Below are 20,241 nucleotides of genomic sequence, written 5' to 3'. Positions count from 1 at the left end.
ACAATGTCACTGTTTTCTTTGTGCTTTCTGTCTCTATCTCTACATTGCAAATGGATAGAAAGGTAAAATTTCTCTAATTATGAAGAGGCTTATCAGATACCAAAAATAGATGTTCTGACATTAGACCTCCATGCTGCACTGAGAATAATGTTATTCATTTCAGACTGTTTCATCTGTGGTCTCACTTCTTTGTTCAAAAGTTCTTCAAGTTCTTCAGAAATGTGAATGATAGTTCCACGGTGACAGGACGGAAAAAAATACAAAGCAAAAGACCCTTTCCAGATTGCACCCATTTCTTTCATTTATCCATCCAGAGTTCAGAACAAAGAGAAAACAAAAACATACTTGTTCCACTAATAAAACACATCACTGATTTTCCTAAGGCTGGACAGAGATCATGTTAATCAGATGTCTTGCTATTCCTATTGTCTTCTTACTCGTATGAAAAGAAGATTTTCCTCAGCAAGGTCAGCTTCCTAAAAGTTCATCCTATTTCTGTGCTCAGCCATAACAATTCACAAATGAATTCATTATTTGCTCCAGGGTGGGAAAAAAAAACAATTTATTCTAATTAATTTGCAGTTTCCTCTGTTGCTTTGGCAATCTTGGATGCCTTGTCACCCTCAGCAACATATGTAGACTCTGAATCATGTGAGTTCATGTGAGCCCTGTGGTCCCACATTAATCGGAAGCAGGGATGAACTAGCTGTCAGATATGCCCTATGACATTAAGTTTCTGGGAACTCCAAAAAACACCCACCCATAATCTCTGTTCAGTAGCAACACGACAAACTCTGCCTGTTTAACACAGATGTGATCGTTCTTACAAAGCTGCTTATCCCATTTCCCAACTACATTTTCAATAAGAAATTGCTAGTATCAGGGACTCAAAATGTAAGCTCATCTATGCTGTTTCTGTTTAAAGAAAAAAGAAAGTGCAAGCATTATTATTCCTGGTGAGTTCGTTGCTCCTTGGACTTCCTTGTACAGGAAACAGATGTAAACTGAGACGTTCCAGCTATCAGAGAAATATGACATGCTGCCTTTCTCCTCTCTCCCTTTTTTGAAGACTTAAGCTTCCAGACTCCCTGCTAGAAAGCCTAAACGTTGCACAAGGAGGTGAGGAGGGGCGGGGGGGGCATGAGGGGGAGAAACAAAGAAGCAAACTGTCTTTCTTTTCCCTGAACTCAGTCTTTCTCTTTATGTCACTGATTCACTGCTTAGACTCTCCAAGCAAAAATATAGAGGGAAATATCCACAAAAATCTTCGCCAAGACCTTTGCTTTCAGAATGCACCTTTTCTTCATTTGGAGTTGTCACTTTCAATGAAACAATTCAATTTTATGGACAGAAGTTTTTTTTTCTTTTTTTTTTTTTTTTTTTAAAGAGGAAGGGTGCAGAAGAAAGGCAAAGATCCAGGGAGGGATTAGTCAAGTTCCTTTTTCATCCGTGAACATGCTGCTGGGGGCAGTAGATTCACTTGCACTCCTGCTTTGGTCACAGTCCTGCAGATAATTCTGCTGGTGCTTGGATTTGCCCAGGAATGAGAGTCTGCTAAGAGCAGTGAGGAGGCTCAGGAGTGTCTAGTGAAGGGGGCTCAAAGGGGCTTGAAGCTTCAGCCTGAAAGAACAAACTTAAGGAAAATCTCAGAAATAACTAACAAATCAGCCAGGGTACATATAGCCAGGGTGCAGCGCAGTACACTACATCCCTTTCCAATTCATGTTTTCTACTTTTACTTTGGTATTGCCTAAGGATCCCAGTTTGGACTGAGTCTCAAAAATAGTGTCTTAGCTGAGTACCAGATGCCCTTGGGCGTGCATCCTGCACACATTGGCCTCACTGTCATTACAGCTTGCTGCAGCTGCCTCCTGCCCGTACACCCTAGTTACCAAAAAACAAGCTGTGAAGAGAGATAGTGTGTCATCACATCACACAGCTGGACCCCAGAGGTGAAGTGCTCCTGGACCCCATGGTTAGATGTAGACATAGTGTCTAGCATTCTATGAACATAGAGCGCTAGAAAGTTTACAGCCCAAGCAGCTTCTGGTCAAAAGACAAACCAGATAACTACATATAACCACAAAAGCCACTGTTTGAAAGCATGGTTTGATAAAAGATCTGTGTGTTTTCCCAGTTTCTTAATCCTGAATCATTCATTTCCTTTAACATCACCCACAGCATCCGTTTGCCAGTCAAATGCCTTCATAATCCCCACACTGTTCAATTACCCTCTTTCCCTCCTGTCATATCACCCGCAGGGTAGCTGCAGACATTTTCTGGAAGCATATTTTTTATACTATATGGCAATATAATTGTGGGTATGTTGGCCTTAAAAATAGGCTAGAAAAATAAATGAAATATCCTTTGCCTAGAATGTTCCCACAGACTGAAGTTTCAGCACTCAGAATACGAAAACCTGCAAAGTCACAGACATACCAGAAAACTTTTTCATCTGGGCATGGGCTGAGCAGAAGAAATTAAAAGGCAATGTATACCCTATGTCCTTCGTGCTGGACACTGGGGTATGTCACTTCCACCTGTGATACAGCTGCTGCACAGCCCTCCGGGAACATCCAAGTTGTGCTCATCTCACTTTCTCTGTGCTAAAGATCCTCTGTTCTCCTGAAATCGAGAGGACAGGTCAGACCTTTTCTGTTGTAACTCCTGCCATTGAAGTGAGCTGTACCACATTTCCTCGTTGCTGCGGAGGCTCCAAAAAAATTCTTAAGCAGTTCTTGGAAATCCTGACAGTTCACCTGATGCACAATAATTTGTAAAGCTCTTGTAATTTGACCATACATCCGGGCCTTCAAAGGAGCCCTTTGATTCTCATCCAGAACCATCACAGGAGTTGACTCTAAGATAGTCATTTTATCCTCCCATATGTAAGAATGGAGTTGCCAATACTAAGATATATATTTTGCAAGATACAGATGTGGAGAAGCAACTCCACCTGCATTTGCCTGAATATCAGCCAGTGAGATTTGGCACCAGCTAGCTAGCTTGAGAAAAGGACTTGTTGTTAGCTTCTGCATGCTTCACTTCACACACTTTTTGCATGATTTTCTTTCCTGTCCAGTAAATCAATGTCAAAATCATGTCAATCTGATCTCCATTCAAATCCATGCCAAATCTGGCAAAGACTTTTTAAAAATATTGGGTGGAGACCCTACAGAGAGCTTGAAAATGTTGTTTGTTTGACTAACATTTTACAGGACTGGTAGAAAAAAAAAATGGTGCAAAGTGTTTAAATATGATTTGCATAGTCATTGAAACATGACTCCACTGCTCACTGATATTATCTTGTATTATAGAAAGTTCTTTACAGATGTGGCATAATTTTGTCAGTGCATTTATGTAGTTTCTGGAATAATTACACTTCTAACCCTTCTTAATTCCTTTAAGTATACATCTTCTCAAATCTACAGATAAGAGCTTCACATATTCCAATCTGTATGGGTGACTGAGCACAGGAACAAGCTGTCCACAGAGATTGTAGAGTCTCCTTTTCTGGAGATATTCAAAAGTCACCTGGACATGGTTCTGGGCAACCTGTTCTAGATGCCCCTGCTTGAACAGTGATTGGACCAGATGGAACCCAGAGGTCTCTTCTCACCTCTACCATTCTGTGGTTCTGTGACTCTGTCTCTATACTCTATAGAATAATCTTCCAAGCTAAAATATTGCTTTCTTATTAAACAAACAAACAAACAAAATAATAATAATAACAACAACAACAACAACAACAACAATAATAATAATAATAATAATAATAATAAAAACACATAGTAGAAGAAAGGAAGAAAGACAATACAGTACCTGTCTAGCTTACTACCATCCAACAGTCCACTTAGTGGTCCTTACACATTTTAATTCCCCGGATGTATCTTTCCCATTACTTTCCCCATGTCATGGCTCCACAGCTTAGGTATCACCCTGTACCAGTAACAGGATCTGGATTATTCTCTCTTCTTCATGAAATATTAAACCCCAGTCAGTTCTATGGTCATATTCTTATAAGAGAATTAAGGCATTTTTTTAACTTGCCTCAAGACTTTCATCTACCAGGCCCCAGGTTTGGAAAACCAAATTTGCAGTGTAGAGGCAGAATGTAATAGTTAAGGATCTTTCTATTTTCTTTCCAACATTCTTTGAGATGATGCTACTTTTGGTGGGGGGATTGTTTCTGGGTTTTGAGTGTTTTTGTTTGTTAGTTTCATAGAATCATAGAATCATTTAGGTTGGAAAAGACCTCTGAGGTCATCAGGTCCAACAGTTAACCTAGCACTGCCAAGTCTACCAACATGTCCCTGAATACTACATCTATAAATCTTCTAAATACCTCCAGGAATGGTGACTCAACTACTTCCCTGGTCAGCCTTTTCCAACCCTTCAGTGAGGAAATTTTTCCTTATATCCAACCTAAATGTCCCCTGTCATAACTTGAGGCAATTTTCTCTTGTCCCTCAGCTGCCCCTCATAAAACTTGCTCTCCAGTCCTCTCACTAGCTTCACTGCCTTTCTTTGGACAAACTCTAGCACTTCAATGTATTTCTTGCAGTGAAGAGCCCAAAACCGAACACAACACTTGAAGTGCAAACTCACCTTATATTGCTTTTTTCTTGTGGCAACTCACAGTAAATGAATGAATTGGGCATAGAAAAGGGCATAGCAAAAATTCTGCTAGTGTAATTACACAGTTATCTCAAGTAGTCACACAGAGCTTTCATAAAATGACCCTACATCAGGTCCACACTTCCCATAGCCAAGAGAAAATGTTTTTTTGTTTGTTTGTTTGTTTGTTTTTTACTCCTAGGTTAATCAAGAGTCCTTTAGTACCATCCTCACACCTCAGAAACAAATAGTTATCCAGGCAGAATAAGTAGGGAAAAGTCTACTCTAATAAACGTTAAATATTCATTTCCAGAACACAGTAATATTTTGCTTGTATTAGTTGAAGAACTTTTATGTCATGTTATAATAGTGAGCTTTAAACCTACTTTAATGGGTTATAGCAATTTTTGTAACTTCTCCAGCACTTCAAAATCACCTTAAGTATTTATAGTGCTCCAAGCGTCTTTGGATTATGTTATAACTCCATAAGATGCACGAGATGTGTTACTACGAATATTTGTTGACACAGTGACGTGTCTCTGAGTCAGACTTCCTTCATTTTTATTCATCTAGTGGGTGGGGCAATAATTATTGCTAGCCTGTTCTGTGTCAGCCGTTATAGTAGGGTGGATCTACAGACGTCTCTGTCTGTTCCTTAGCGTAAGCAAGCACACTATTTTTATTTATTCTTCTATACCTAATGTAATGTTCTAGTAACCTGTGGGAGTCAGACACCCTAACTCACTGTGACCCAGCTTTAACACTCCTTCCAGTATTGGTGTCTGTTTATGGCTCATCTGCATTTAGAAATATGCCTCTTTTACCTGATGATTTTCTGGCATGGATTTAGAGTGGTAGGTGCATGTATGAAAAACATATCACTTCAAATAATTTGGCAACTCCATTACTATAATAAACATTTTATAGCAAATGTGACATTTCAAGGAGGTGGGGGGGAGGTGGGGAGGGGAACAGAGAAGAGGGGGAGGACAACAACACTATAGCTCACTTTAATACTATTCAGAGCAATAATTTGCTGTTTCTTTTCCATTTGGTCCTATAGCTGCCACTTAATGGCAAGGGTGGGAGCAAAACCTTTTGCTAAATGTAACAAGAATTTAAATCACTCCATTGATAAAAAAGAAGGGGTGTTTGGTGTTTTATATCAACAAATGGGGTTCCTAAACAAAAGGCTTTAGTGAGCTGGTTGCCAGATTTACTTCCCAGTGATCAAGCACTGCCTAGCTCCCTCTCAAAAACATATGGAGATAGTTAGCTTCCCAGCAACAGGAGAGTCAGAAGCTGAAAGCAAGGCTGCCAGGAAAATCAAACTGCTGCAAACCCAGGAAATATGAAAACTTTTGAATCCATCTAGGAACATCCACAAGGACACCACTAGGTCCCAGACTTGCCATGTTCTTTTTCTCTAGCACATATGTGATATTTGCACATCACAAAGGTCAGGGGAAAAAAAAATGGAGAGAAAGAACAACCGTGCAAAAGAAATATCCTGGGATGCATCATCTCACTGCACACACAGTTTACACCTACATTATTAATGCTTTCAAAGATAGAGAACTGTATATACCCTGACGTTTGTAAGGTAAACTTGAAGATTCACAAAGAAATCAAAGTTATCTAATCTGGAGAACTGTCCCAAATTACTGAACCTTGCAGGATCTTTTGACATCTGTAGATATTAAATGAGCTGACAGACATGGCAGAACATACTAGTCATGGGCAAAAATACAGTACATGGTTCTATATGTTCGGCAGGTGAATAAAGCATTGCCATAAGGACTGCAAGATATTTGGAGGGAGGTCAGATTAACTCAGGTAGAATTTGTCTCAAGATGAAGTGCTCCCTGAAGTTCAGGTGTATTTTTTCTTGGTTCTGAAACTGGTCCCAGATGCAGTTTCATTTCATGTTTTTCAGAGTTCCTTCAGAGTATGTGGTAGTAAGAAAGTTGGCACTCACCAGGCACTTTTATACTGATAATAGGGACAGCCGGCTGTCTTTAACTATGATGATGTTTAATGATACTTACATATTTGTAACTGGTTCCTTAAGAATTCATTTCCTCTTTTTCTTAACAGTAATCTGTACCACTTAGACAAAGCAGACACAGCACCATGATCTAAAATCTCAGCACTCAGCCATTCATACTGATTTTCACAATGAAGAAAATGTAAACATATTCTAGTGAGAACTTCACCCTGTATCAGCTTTAATACATGTGCATAATGCTTGCATACATGCATCACCCAGTCTCGTAATGGGTGAGACCCTGTGCATAAAGTTAGAAAAGAAAGGCCCAGCTCCTCAGACTTCCATGGAAGAGTACATCAAATACATCCTATGTAGTTATGTTGATCCCACTGGTAATTATACACCTAGGTAGGATTTAGCAATGGGAACCATCTTGCTGAATTTTGGATGTCTGTTTGTGAACTAGCTGTCAAATCTCCCAATCTCCCTTTCTAGACAATGTAGGTCTACACAGTACCATCAATAACATTACAAGGCCAATGGTCATTTTAGGATCAGATCTATCTACTAAGCATAAATTATGCTGACTGTATTGATTAACTCCATTAGCTGCCAAGGGAATCTAAGGTGACTAACCCAGAGACACCTTCACTGAAGACAACCACAATTCAGATGAATACGCTCTCTTTTTTCTCTTCAGACAACATCTTCTGAGCAGGAACTGGCCAATATCTGGAACACTCATCCCTTTTCCTGAGCTAGGAAACATGGTTGACATTTATGTCAAACAAATGCATTTATATAAATTATTGTTCAAGATATAATCTTAGAAATATTTGCATATGAGTGCTACATATTATATGGGCAAAACTACAAAGCTACGGAAGAGTAGCGTTCAGCTCATGGCAGAGTACAGTTTCTGCTTGACCGAACAGACCAGTGATACCAAAGTTTGAAGTCAATGAAGTGGAGTTTTGATGAGATATTTTAAAATCTGATAAGCCAGATACCAGCAGGAAAGAGCTGTTAGGTATCAGCTGCAGAGAGTTCAGCTGAACCCCAGTGTCAAACCTGCTTCTAATACTTTTTGCAATGTGCCTTCATATTTGTGCTCACTGAAATATTTGCTTAGACAATTGAATAGTATGTAAATCGCTCACTCTGTAAATGCGATAGCTATAAATATCAATCACCTCATTGGATAGATTTTTCTGTATCAGCAGAAATTAATTTCTTTTCCCCACTTCAGGAGAAGGAGAAGGTGGATAGTGAGTTAGAGAAAAAGCTCATATTTAGAATGAGAACCCCACATCTCTCTCTGTTGTAAAGTTGATAACCTCTCCTCTCTTCATTCCCTACAAGGTGAATTTCCCCAGCCTCATATGCAAATCAGTTGCAGAAAACTGATGAAACCAGAAGAGGTGAAAGACTTCTGGTGATGGAGACACAAAGCAAAAGACAGACACAGGAGGTGAGTTGTGTGCAACAGCCGTCCTTCCCAGGAACACCCCGCCATCCCAAAGGGACACCGGAGGAAGCAGAGTCATGGCCTGTTCACCCACCGCCTGCCTGGCCACAGGCAGAGTGGGAAGTAATTATGACTACAAAAAGCCCACTAGATGACCTCAGAGGAACTCTAGCTGTAGTGATTGCACTCCCACATCCAAGCTTTCTGCATGTCTCCCCAAACTGTTTTATGTTGTTTTGTTTTCTATAAAATGAAGAGAAAAAAAGTCGTAAGGCATCAGAGATTCTTATGGTGATTGTGTAATAATAAGCAGATTACAAAGACATCTTTACATGATACACAGTTTAGATAAGCAGAGGTTTCAGCCCAGCTTCATGGATATTAAAAATGGCTTAAAAACATTTTTGTTCAGAATACGTTGAATGTGGAAGTTATATGCCTTCCTATAATGAGGAGATAAGATGTATAAACAGTTGTGCATGTTAAAATGCCTACACATCTTCTTTTAATTAAGTTTTACTCAGCCACTCTGATACAGTCCTTCTGTGTCCTGTGAGTCAGCTACAGCAAAGGGATCTGTCAGATTTCTACTTGATTTGAATTGTCCAGGGGTTATCAGATTCAAATAAGACAGGAAATATCCTGAGCTTTTGAATAAATCTCACACCTATTTAGTCCCCTGAAAATATATTTTTTTATAATTTACCTACAAATTCCCAGCACTTTTCAGGGTAATTCCAGTCAAAATGGAAGTAGACAGACCTCTGGACCTCAAAATAAAGTGCTCTGTTTTTTTTTTTGTTTTGTTTTGTTTTGTTTTTCAGTTTTTCCAATATGAATTCACAGGGTCATTTATATAAACTTTGCTGATCCTTCAGCTTTCTGAGGTGAACAATTTTATAGGTGACCAAAGGTAGGACTTTCCCTAAAATAGGCACAGAGGCACAGAGAGAGTCAACTCTGCTGCAGGGAGAGCTATTATTACTGAGAGAACCAACATTTCAATACCAAGTTACAGAAAGAAATAGAAATTTAAAACTAGTATAATAGAAGAAACATCTGCGTGACCTAACTGTGTTATTCAATATAAAATCCTGTTCAATAGCTCCTATAACATATTACTTCTTATCTGCTTGAGGGTGGTCCAACAGTACTTTGGATTATATTACAAACGTAGATGGATTAGTTCAAAATTTCCCAAACTATCATTTGGGAACTGACCAGAAAATATATGATTCTGCCCTCAAGTTAAAAGGAAACTGAAGTGATTAGCTGAGTTCAGTAAGCAATGGGTTTTTCAGATAGGAAAGAAAATTGGTTTGGTTCAAACCAAAACTAATTTTTTTTCAAGTTTCATAGTGAAATGAATGAAGTGAAAAGATGTGTTTTGGTTCAAGCTTTAATGTCTCCTGTAATCTACAATTTTGTTGTTGTTGTTATTGTCAAACTGTTTAAATGTTTTGCTGATATATTTTTTAATTTTTATTTTTATTTATTTGTTTAAGATTGTGTTGATTTCTAACTCAAACCAACTTTGTGGAATGAGAAGGCAGAGTCTTGCTGAGAGAAAATATGAAATCCAAAAATTCGGCACTTCTGACACAGAGGAGTTTGATATGATTTAATTATTTCCTCTTTGCTTCTTCCCTTTCTTTCCAAGTCAGACCCATATGATAATTTGAGGATTAATTTTCAGAAGAAAAGAACTTCTTAGAACATCATGCTGTAAGCATTTCATGCTGTAAGCATTTTACTACGTAATTTTTACGGTAAATATTTCAGCTGTAGCAATTGGTAATAATGTCTTGCATGAGAAAGATGCATGATCCTGTGCTGAGGTCAGGGTTCTGCAGTGTGACTCCATTTTCCTTATCAGAGTGCTTGTTGTTATGCCCTGTGTTGGAATAACAGGCGAATTGGGTCCTAAAGAAGGTATTAGTCTGGCATTTGTGTCCATAAAACTTTTTGACGTTCCTTTTGTTGTTTCAGCGCTGCTGTTCAACAAAGGATGAACTCTCCTAGTGGGAGCTGTCTGCTCACTGGTACCCCAAGGGTGGTTTTTACTGAAAGATTTGGACACAAAGCAGGGTATGATCCTCTACACTAGAGTTAAGGATTTAACACCACCAAAAGTGAAAAAAGAATCAGGCATAAGCAACTTAGTTTTCCAAGAAAAAGACATGGAAAGGCACCCCCATAAAATGACTGGGCAACCACTGCCAAATTCACCTATTTATTGAAACGTGAATATCATTCCCATTTGCCTTAAAAGAAAATAGTTCACAGCATAGCAATTCTCACTGCAGCAGTGAGATTTATTTTCTGATATTTTCCAATCTTTGACCTACACAATGTCCCAAAGAAAGTAAAACCAACGTACTAGATAATAGAAATATTGTCAAAATATTTTATGAGCTAGCATGTTCAGCGTGTAGCTTTCAACTTTTTCTGGGTGTTGAAATCTTATTTTATTTGCTTTCTGATTTACCTTCATGGTGTCCTGCTACAGCAATCATGAATCTATACTGTATTATGCAGGGCTTTTATTTGTAGATACTCAGATGAGAGATATATTCACCAACTTTCAGATCATGGTGGCCACTCACAGTCAGAAAGCACAGTCCTTCAATGTGCCAGAAAAGACTGCAAAAATACCTGTCTGCTTTTCAAGAACAAGCCCACACCTCTGTATTTGAAGGAGATGGATGCTCGCTTTCTTGCTAATCAGGTGTGGTAACTGGAAAACTTCCCTCTTTACTAAAGTTTTCCTTGAATCGTATTTTAAGAGCTGCAGGGAAACAGTGAAATGAAATTAAAGGAGGATGTTAGGAACCACAGGGGAAGAAAAACCTTCAACTTTGAGTTGCAGAGTTTGCTGCTCAATAGTGTTCAGCTGTTTGAACAAGCCACAGATGTGCAACACATGACTGCAGGTGAAGACATTACAGAGAAGAGTGTGATGAGGTTTCTGTGGAAGACGACATCCACCCCGCACCTCCACCCCGTGTCTGCTCCACCCTGAAGCACTTGGAGCTGACCAGACCCAGTGAGATCTCTGCTGGCCATGTTCCTTCTTCTATAGCCCTAGCACAGGGGGATTACAGAGGTGGCACAGGAAGGAGCTTGGGACTCTGTCATCACTACAAGTGGGGGAATAGTAAGAGCTGAGTAGTTCAGGGTCCCTATCCTTACAGGTTCCTCCTGAAATACATTTTTTAACAGATTCTGTGGGCAAAGCCCAGCAGATGTTTGGCCTGAGCAAGGTCTGAAGGATCACACCAGCTACCTCAGGACATGTGACACCAGACATGATGTAGCAAGCCCTGATTAGCGAATGCCTAAGGAGAGATTCAGGTGCCCAGATAGGAACATCTGTCTCTTAAAGATGTTTTGGTTATCCACAACATTTTCTTGGGTGCTGGGCAGTATCACAGCTTCTCCAGGGGACCTTCATGCTTTCAGGACTAGCAGCAAGAGGTTGGATAAAATATGTAAGACTGTCTAAATTACGTCTGGAAAACTGTTACTAAATACTGGATTTGCTTACCTAGTATCTCATGTCTGGTGTTGAAACAAAAAAAAGTTGAAGTGAAACTCGTAAATTGAAAGGGAAGGGTCTTTTCTTTCTTTCTTGGGGGAAAAGCAATCTTGCCATTCCTGGCGGCCATCTCTTTCCCCCTTCCTCATTTCAGTCCTGCTAAGACATAGCTGATTTCATAATTCAAATCTTTTGTCTGTAGGGTCAGATACTAGTATATGATCTTCTGCTGAATAAAGATTATTCTGCTGAATAAAGGTTATTTTGATCCACAGACCCTCAGATGGAAGAGAGAAGAGAATGGATTATGTCACCAGCCTCTGAGATACATGTCTGCCTTACATATAGGTGGAAGTCAATACTGTGTCATTGAGAGGTCCTGCCTAATGTCCTCTTTTGGCCTTCAAAACTGAGAATCTCTGAGCAACTCCTGGTGTACTGCTGAAGACATAACACAGCCTTCTGATGAATTCAGTGGAATACCTCATTACCTTTCATGTTTACATGTGTAGCATGTTCAGTTTTTGTTGTTGTTTTTCTGTCACGTGAATGCTCAATGCTTTTGATTGTGGCTATATCCTTTGCCAAGACACACCATTTCTTGAATTTGAATTTTAATTTTTAATTTTTGTGTGTGTGTGTATTACCGCAGTGATTCACTTCCCTTATGAGCAAACATCGCTGCCTGCAAATCTCTTTCAGGGTTAAACTCAGACACCCCTTGGACTCTCATCGTGTTTGGGAGTTACAGCCACACGTGGGAGCCATGGCTGAGCTGTGTGTGGGAAGGGGGGAGGATTGTAGCCTTGTTCTCACACCCCATTTCCAGGTGTTGAACTGCAGACATAGGAGAAGAAATTACTTCATCTTATCCATCTGGCAGCACAAAATTTAGGTTTTTACTTTCATCATCATGGGGATTTTTGCATTTAGGTGGTCGCATGTTGACAGATCCACCTGATTTAGAGATCTCATCTTTCTATTAGTAAATGCATTTTCTATAACAAATACTTTTATTTATAGCTTATTATTGAGCCAACCAGAGAACCAGTCATGAACAATAAAGAATGAAGGACAAAGGACAATTCTTACTTCCACTCACAGTAGAACAAAAAAGGGGAAAACAAGCAAACAAGCAGACCAAAAAAAAAAAAAAAAAAAAAAAAAAAAAAAAAAAAAGATATCTTCCCTCTGTGGAGAAATCTTTCGGAGAAATCTTTCATTCTCAGTTGTCTATTTCTAATGCAACAAGCATTTTCTAAAGTATTCTTCTCCTCCCTTGTAACTCATTAATCTAATTTTTGCATTAAATTATTTGTCAGGCAAACATATACTTAGCCTCTCAGGGATGGTGCTTTCTTACCACACTTTTTGCATTGAAATTTAGCCATCTATCATGAGTTTATACAAAGAGGCAGAGGATACATAAAAGGCATGTTATATTGGCTCACTCAACAATATACGCAGAAACTGTTTCACATCAGTGTGAAATTTCCTTTTGGTAACTACTGAATGCTGAGATTTCAAATAATCGGGATACTGGGGACTTGAGGAACTGCTGCTGTTCCTGCAGGCTGCCAGCAGAGAGAGCAAAAGGTGCCCAGTCAAAAACCATTAGCTCTCTATTTGTATTCTTCATGCACAGCATAAGAAGGAGGAAAGTGTTTCCTTATGCCTTGTAGGGAACCCATGATTTTCTAATGTGTTGTAGAAAGTAAGTATAGCACAGCTACTTAACTACAATCAATATGGTTCATTTAACCCTTTCAGAAAGTTACTGCAAAGAGGATTTTTATGCTGGCTGCATACCTGTGTGGAAGCCACCTCTGTGGTTTACCTGGTTGAAGCTCCTGTTAGCACTTGAATTTCATCCATCCTGCAGCATGACCTGGTGGTTCTGTGATACCACCATCAGAAGATGTAGGTAACCTTCAATCTTTTAATGTGTTCACCTGTCCTGGGACAAGTGAGGCAGAGAAACACATCCTTGTATCCTTGTTCGGTAGCTGATGAAGTAAGGGCCTGAGAGGTGGGTTGTATGGTGGCAGCAATGAGTGGCTTGGATGTCTCCAGCCCTTAGGCTGGAGTCTTGTTTATTAGCCCAGTCTTAAAAATGTATAAAATTACAGTTACAAATGATAGGCTGCGGCAGTTGGCTGTGCCTGGCCTGTCAGAATTAGGGAATTTGTGTTTCTTTCTCAACAGCAATGACTGAAGAGAAGGGTGCTGTTCACACTGACACACCCACAAACACTTCCACTGGCTCACTGTGAAACATTTGGCATTTCGTGTTGCACAAGCCAAAAGGGAAAGGATTTAGGCTGACAACTGGAAGTAGAGGTGAAACAGCAGTCAAGGTGTACTGAGGATGTTGCTAGCATTTCATATCTCCATGGATCCCAGCCCAAAGATGACAAATATCTAGTGCAGGGGACTAGAAATGGCACTGGGAGAAAACAAGTTAAGGGAGTGACTAAGACAGGTTTCCCCATCATTTTCTGTTTTGTAATATTAGAAAGATCTGTTATGGATCAGTGTTTATGAACCAGACAGCAGTGACCTTTTAGAAATGGGATTTGGCTGGGGTCTTACAAAGGTCCTCAATAATGTAAACTCTACTCACACAAATAAAGAACACAAAGTGAGATTTCTGCAGGGTGTGTAGCCAGAACCTGCTTTCCACAGCAGACAGATATAGAAGGCCCTTACTTGCTGCACTAAGCTGTGCTGATGGGCAATTCCTGGTCCTTGCCAAAGGATTTCCAATGACCTGGCCCATGGCAGATGCACAAAGAGAGGCTCATAAGAATATACATCTTCTGTGTGGCCCAGGAGTCGTAACCATGGGATTTTTCTAACCGGGTAATTTGATTTGCTATTCAGTACAGGCCTGATATGCAAAAAGAGAGAAGAATGGATGTTTTCCCAAAACGGTCAGTTTAAGGACAAACTGAAATATGTAAAATGTGAGTTAACAAGGAAAGGAACAGCCGTTTTCAGCTTTGCTACCTTTGACAGCAGAATATAAATTACTGCAGGGTGAATCTTGAGGCCAGCATCAAGGGAAAAATATTCTTAGGGTCAATCATTGTATTCACATCAGGAACACCTAAATTCAGCCAGATGAAGATGGTTATCTTGTTCTGAAATACTTTTGAAAAATATTTGGTTACTATTTTTCTCCAGATTTTCATTATGGTTTCAATCTATTCACTCCATAAATATCCCCACCTCAGATTGTTTCTAACATCCCATACTGGTGTGAAAACACCAACTCAATTAACTTAGAATTGGAAAGTAAATCAGAAAGGAAGATTGGGGATTGCATTATGACCATAATATAAATATTTGGTCAATATACTCCTGGCCTGAACTGAATTATTCTCATATGAGTTTTGCAACACACTCTGTCTCTGCAAATAAAGTCACTTAGAGTTGGAGGCCTAAATGTGGATAATGTGGATTTTCTTTTTACATTGTACTTGGTACTTGTCTTTGTTTAATTCTCATTAGTTGCAATGCTGATCTAAAATATCATTGTTGAACTACAATATCACGGAGGAATTTTGGTAAAACATTGGAAATCTTATTCCTTTCTTTGATGGTGATTTCATTTTACTCTATTTTCTCTGATTTCTTTAAATCAATATAAAACTTGAAAGTACTGTCCAAACAGTTGAAAAGCTGTCTTTCACCTATGTGGTACTAATTATGCATGCTGTACAATTGCTCACCTGTGAATCATGAGGGTATTTCTGCTCTGGGACTTGAAGTTTTCCACCACAAATTTTCATTACAACCACTTCACATCTGACTGACAGTCAGGTGTGTTAGAGTATCAGATGAATCTATGATTAGTGGCAATTTTTTAGACTTTTTATTTGCTGATCTTTTCTTACACCATTCAGTCTGCTATAATGAAGAAGAAATAAATAAATACAAATTGAGCAGGTGTCTTCTGACAAAGGCTTCTAGTAATGTGCAAAAGGTGGTTAATGGTGAGAAATGTGTTTGATATGTACTAATTCAATAGATCTCATGGATCTCTGACATTGCCTCTTTTATCTTTTCATCATATTTTAGCTGGAACTGTAGGTTTATCCAAAACCTACACTTCATTTGAGGTTCTTTGCCTCAAGTGAAGCATAACAATGCCAAATACTGAAGCCATCTGGGGTACAACTATACCAAAAAAGAAAAAAAAAAAAAAAAAAAAAAAAAAAGAAAAAGAAAAAGGCACAGTCTATTGAATGCAAGAACGCAGAATGGTGTAGAAAAATTGCAATTTCCTTTTACAAATTTTCAAGATATTTCCTCAGTTACACTGTAAGCACAAGGTAGTGGACAGCAGGACAGAACCCCAGAATTTTGTTTAAGCCTAAAGCAGATAAGCCTCTTGCTCTGCAGAGAGTGATTCCCCATTTAGACAAGTACAGATAACCTAGGAGGATACTTCCATCTTTGTCATGTGATCCAAGGACAGTTAAACTGTTGGCAAAAGATGAAGTGCATGGGAAGAAAAGAAGATGAAGGGGATTACCTTTCCCTATAAAGTTTCCTTGGGCTTCTTACCTTTTACAGGGCGTGATGGGTGCTCTCATTTGTTTCCCATTAGCTGTAGAAATAAGGGGAAGAAACACTGCCTTCACCTGAACCATGAGAGGAAACAGTCCTCCAAGCCCTAAAAAAAAGTTACCAAACATGTTCCATTTCTTGAAGTAAATGAAATGTGAAGAAAAAATATAGGCCAGCCTATTTTTTTCAGTAATTCTCAATTAATTTCAGTGATTACAGTAGGACTGTATTTCATATAAGATTTTTTTTTGAGTATTTTTCCATCAATTTGAGATTGCTGAAGCTAGTGTTCGCAAAGGCAGAAACTCGATTAGTTGAGCCAAGCAAACACAAAAATAGTGTTTGAAGACAATGAATAAGTCCACACAGGCCTGTGTTGTACAGGGCCTACAGATTTCTCCTGAACTTATATTTGATGTTGGTCTGTTGCGTAAACTACTCGGCTTTCATTAAGATCATCACTGAAGAAAAAGCACAGGCAAGGAATTACAAAATATATTAACAACATGTATTATTACCCTTCAGAGGGACCATTTACGAGCATACGGAAATAATGTACTCTTTGTTTACTATTATTTGCAGTGCTTTCTTGGTGCATGAAGCAGATCTACTCTGCTAACCCTCACTGAGATTTAAAAAGGAGCAGGAACATGCTATTAAGTATATTGTTTTCTTTTAATTATTTTTAGTCACAACAGTTTTTACTCTCTGAAGGATGCTTATTTTGTGATGTTTCAGTCTCTCTTTTTTTTTTTTTTCCTTATATATTATCATATGCTAACCCTGAGACAGAATGAATATTGAGTTAAAATTATGAGTTATTTTAAGCTGCAACTTGCAACTGGAAAAAGCTGCCTGACAGTTGATCTTGAGAGTTAACTAAGTCTCTAAGCACAAAAAGATGACAGGTCTTGCTACCTGGTCACTAAGGATTTCTTTTGCAATTAAAAGCGAAGACAGAGATTCAAATTACTACACACTGCTCTAATTTTGTCAAATAAATTACCATTATGAATATTCTATGGATATATTTGCAGTCCCAGCAAAACAGCATTGAAAAGTTCCATTCAAAATAGGCAATATGTAAGGTAATGTGCACCTTACAACGTTTTCTTATGAAGAATAATCTCTTTAAGGAAAGACTTTCTTATCTATGAAGAAGCAGCTAAGTGATATTAAACAGTATTGCATAGTGTTCTGCTCAGTCACCACTGAAGTTATTTTTGATCTGGACCTGTTTCACTTAAAAAATATCCCATACTGTACATAAAATAGTTATGGTATTATATATAAGATAAGCAGCTAAGAGAAATGGTAGAACAATGTACACCTCAGTTGTACATACTCAGTTTAAAACAATATACTAGTACCCATATGTAAGACATGAATAACATCTTTTCCCTGATTTCACAGCTGTTAGAGAAATAATTCATTATTGTCATTAAGTCATTAATGTCCATGAAATAACAGGACACTCAGGTGAAGAGCCAGGGAATACAGAACAGGATTTCACCCATGAGATTATTATACTCCATTGCCCTTGCCCATGTAGTAGTACTGAAGATCAACTCTTGCTCTGTGGATTGGACCCACTCCAAAGGAGTCTCACCTGACATTGGCCATGTATTTGTAAAACACAACAGTTGTCAGTACACTCAGTGTTTTTCTGCTCAGGCCTGTAGTCCTCCCCAAGCTGCTCTTGTGCCCAGAGCACAGAGAAGCAAAGAATATTACTGAGATGTACTCCTCACAGTGGCACAGTATACAGCCATAGCATTCAAAATGCCAGACCACCACGATTACCTAAATCTGAGCTAGATTTCCAATAATACAGTGGTTTTCATATAAAGACACTCCAGGATAGCCTGGAGTTCTGGATATTCTACGAACAGCTTAAACTAGCTCTTACTGACATAAAAATAGTCTGGAAATCTTGCAACATCACCATGATAATGTAGTACGTCTCCATAACATTTTCAAACTTTATGGCATGCTGCCTGCTGGATACAGCCAGTAGGTTGTAGCCTGAGGTAGTATTGCAGCTTTTAATCTAGGGTTTTATTAAATACAAAGCCTTTAGATAGTCCAGCATGCTTCAGATTTGTGTGTAGATGTAAATGATGAATGCTGGACAAATTGTCAGAGCTGTTTAGAGGGGCTTTGATTTCTTCTTCCAGTTGGTCCCATTCCTTATCTGGAATATCAAGCACTGGGATGCAATTCAGAAAATGGCAAACCACATTTTTAAGGAACTTCTACTTCCTTAGAGTACATTTCTTTTAAAGAGGAGCTGCAACTTAGTATTTTCTGATAAAGAGTTATAACAAATACTTGCATCCCTGTGTTTTGATATTTTTCTACTCTAATTGTTTTTCCTAACAGATTTTATTCAGAAAGCACATTGACATCAGAGTAGGGGTCTGACTCTTAACTACTGTTAGAAACAAAGAGACCTAGCATGGAACTAATTAGTAACGTTGACCATAATAGTACCAATGCTGAATGCTTGGGCTGTTATTGTTTAAAAGGTTTCTGCATCCATGTAAGGTCTTAAAAATTATTCATGAACAAAAATGGTGCTTTGGCTCCCCTAAGTCTAGAGGAATTGTCAGAGAGCAGAACAAAAGTCAATGTAAGAAGAGTCTGCGGGACCTATCTGCTTTTGGGGGCATTTTGACCTTGTCCTCTATTCAGAAGTGTCTGCTCTTCGCAGATCCATGGCACAACAAGGAATAAGGTTATGGATCTGAAATCCCCCTATCAAAACAAAGAGGTGGGCACCATCATGTCCATTTTAATAAGATACTGTATCTCATAACATTTATGAAGTGATCGTAGACTTTATATATGGGACCAAGTGCATCATATTGCTATCAGTTTAACTACACTTATATTTACAAGCTTTTCAGCAGCTGGAAAACACACTGTAGTGCCTCTCCTAATTCCAAATGTGGTAATAACTGGGTTTTCCATCCATGGCAATGAGGACTGTGATCTATTTTACCAGCCAACAAATTACAGGTCCGTACAACAAGATTTCATGAGGAATGAGGACATTTCTGGGATACAGGATTGTGCCTTGATCTGAAAGGTCTCATTGGATTAATTGAACTATTGTCTGTTTTTGTTTTTGTTTTTATTAAAATGTCATTGTCTTTTTTGTTTGTTTGTTATTTTTTATTATTATTTAACAGTGACAAAATGAATAAGGAGACTGAATTCAAACAAAACAAAAAGTTTGGGCAGTGTGTTTTGCCTGAATATCCCTGAAACAAAGAACCAAAAAAAAAAAAATTGTTATAATGTCTTACAATATTACAATTGTGAATATATCCAAAAGAGACCTGTAGAAAGAAAGAAAGAAAGAAAGAAAGAAAGAAAGAAAGAAAGAAAGAAAGAAAGAAAGAAAGAAAGAAAGAAAGAAAGAAAGAAAGAAAGGAAAAAAGAAAGAAAGAAAGAAAGAAAGAAAGAAAGAAAGAAAGAAAGAAAGAAAGAAAGAAAGAAAGAAAGAAAGAAAGAAAGAAAGAAAGAAAGAAAGAAAAAGAAAGAAAGAAAGAAAGAAAGAAAGAAGGAAAGAAAAAGAAAAAGAGAGAATAAATCATTTATATAAGCTTGGATAAGTATAAAACAAAGATCTAACTACATTCTTGCAGTCATTTTCTTTATAAAAGAAAAAGATACATGTTCAGAAATCATTGCAACATGAATAAAGTGGTTTTTTTTAGCTCCATCGTACTCTCTTCTCTTTTTTCCAACAACTTATTAGGGTGTCTGTTGAGAGGTCCCATATTTATTGTTTGGATTCTGCAACAGGCCATTTTTTTCCCACTCATTCATGACCTTTCTCAACCATCTGGCTAGTAATGGGTTTACAAGAAATTTCATATTTTCTGGGGCTGCCTCCAGCCAAATCAATGTAGAAATAATAGTAAACATTTGGGATAAAACATATAATTTCAAATTCACCCAATATGACTGATCAAATACACAATATGGAAAACTTCTTCCTATAATTTTATGGCATATTTGTTTCAGTTTTTAGATGACCTATAG

The 20,241-nt window shown here is 38.3% G+C and overlaps 1 long non-coding RNA gene across 1 annotated transcript; it reads left to right on the top strand.

Moving 5' to 3' along the window:
• Positions 1-872: 872 nt before the first annotated feature.
• On the top strand, positions 873-19,904 carry LOC101798565 (uncharacterized). The gene is made up of 3 exons (XR_005263958.2): positions 873-1,119; positions 7,970-10,163; positions 11,889-19,904. It is a non-coding gene; the product is annotated as an uncharacterized lncRNA (long non-coding RNA).
• Positions 19,905-20,241: the final 337 nt, after the last annotated feature.

Source organism: Anas platyrhynchos, chromosome 2, assembly GCF_047663525.1.
Source record: "Anas platyrhynchos isolate ZD024472 breed Pekin duck chromosome 2, IASCAAS_PekinDuck_T2T, whole genome shotgun sequence".
Classification (NCBI taxonomy): Eukaryota; Metazoa; Chordata; class Aves; order Anseriformes; family Anatidae; genus Anas; species Anas platyrhynchos.
The sequence above is the reverse complement of the archived record's forward strand: the minus strand, read 5'-3'. Positions and strand labels throughout refer to the sequence as shown.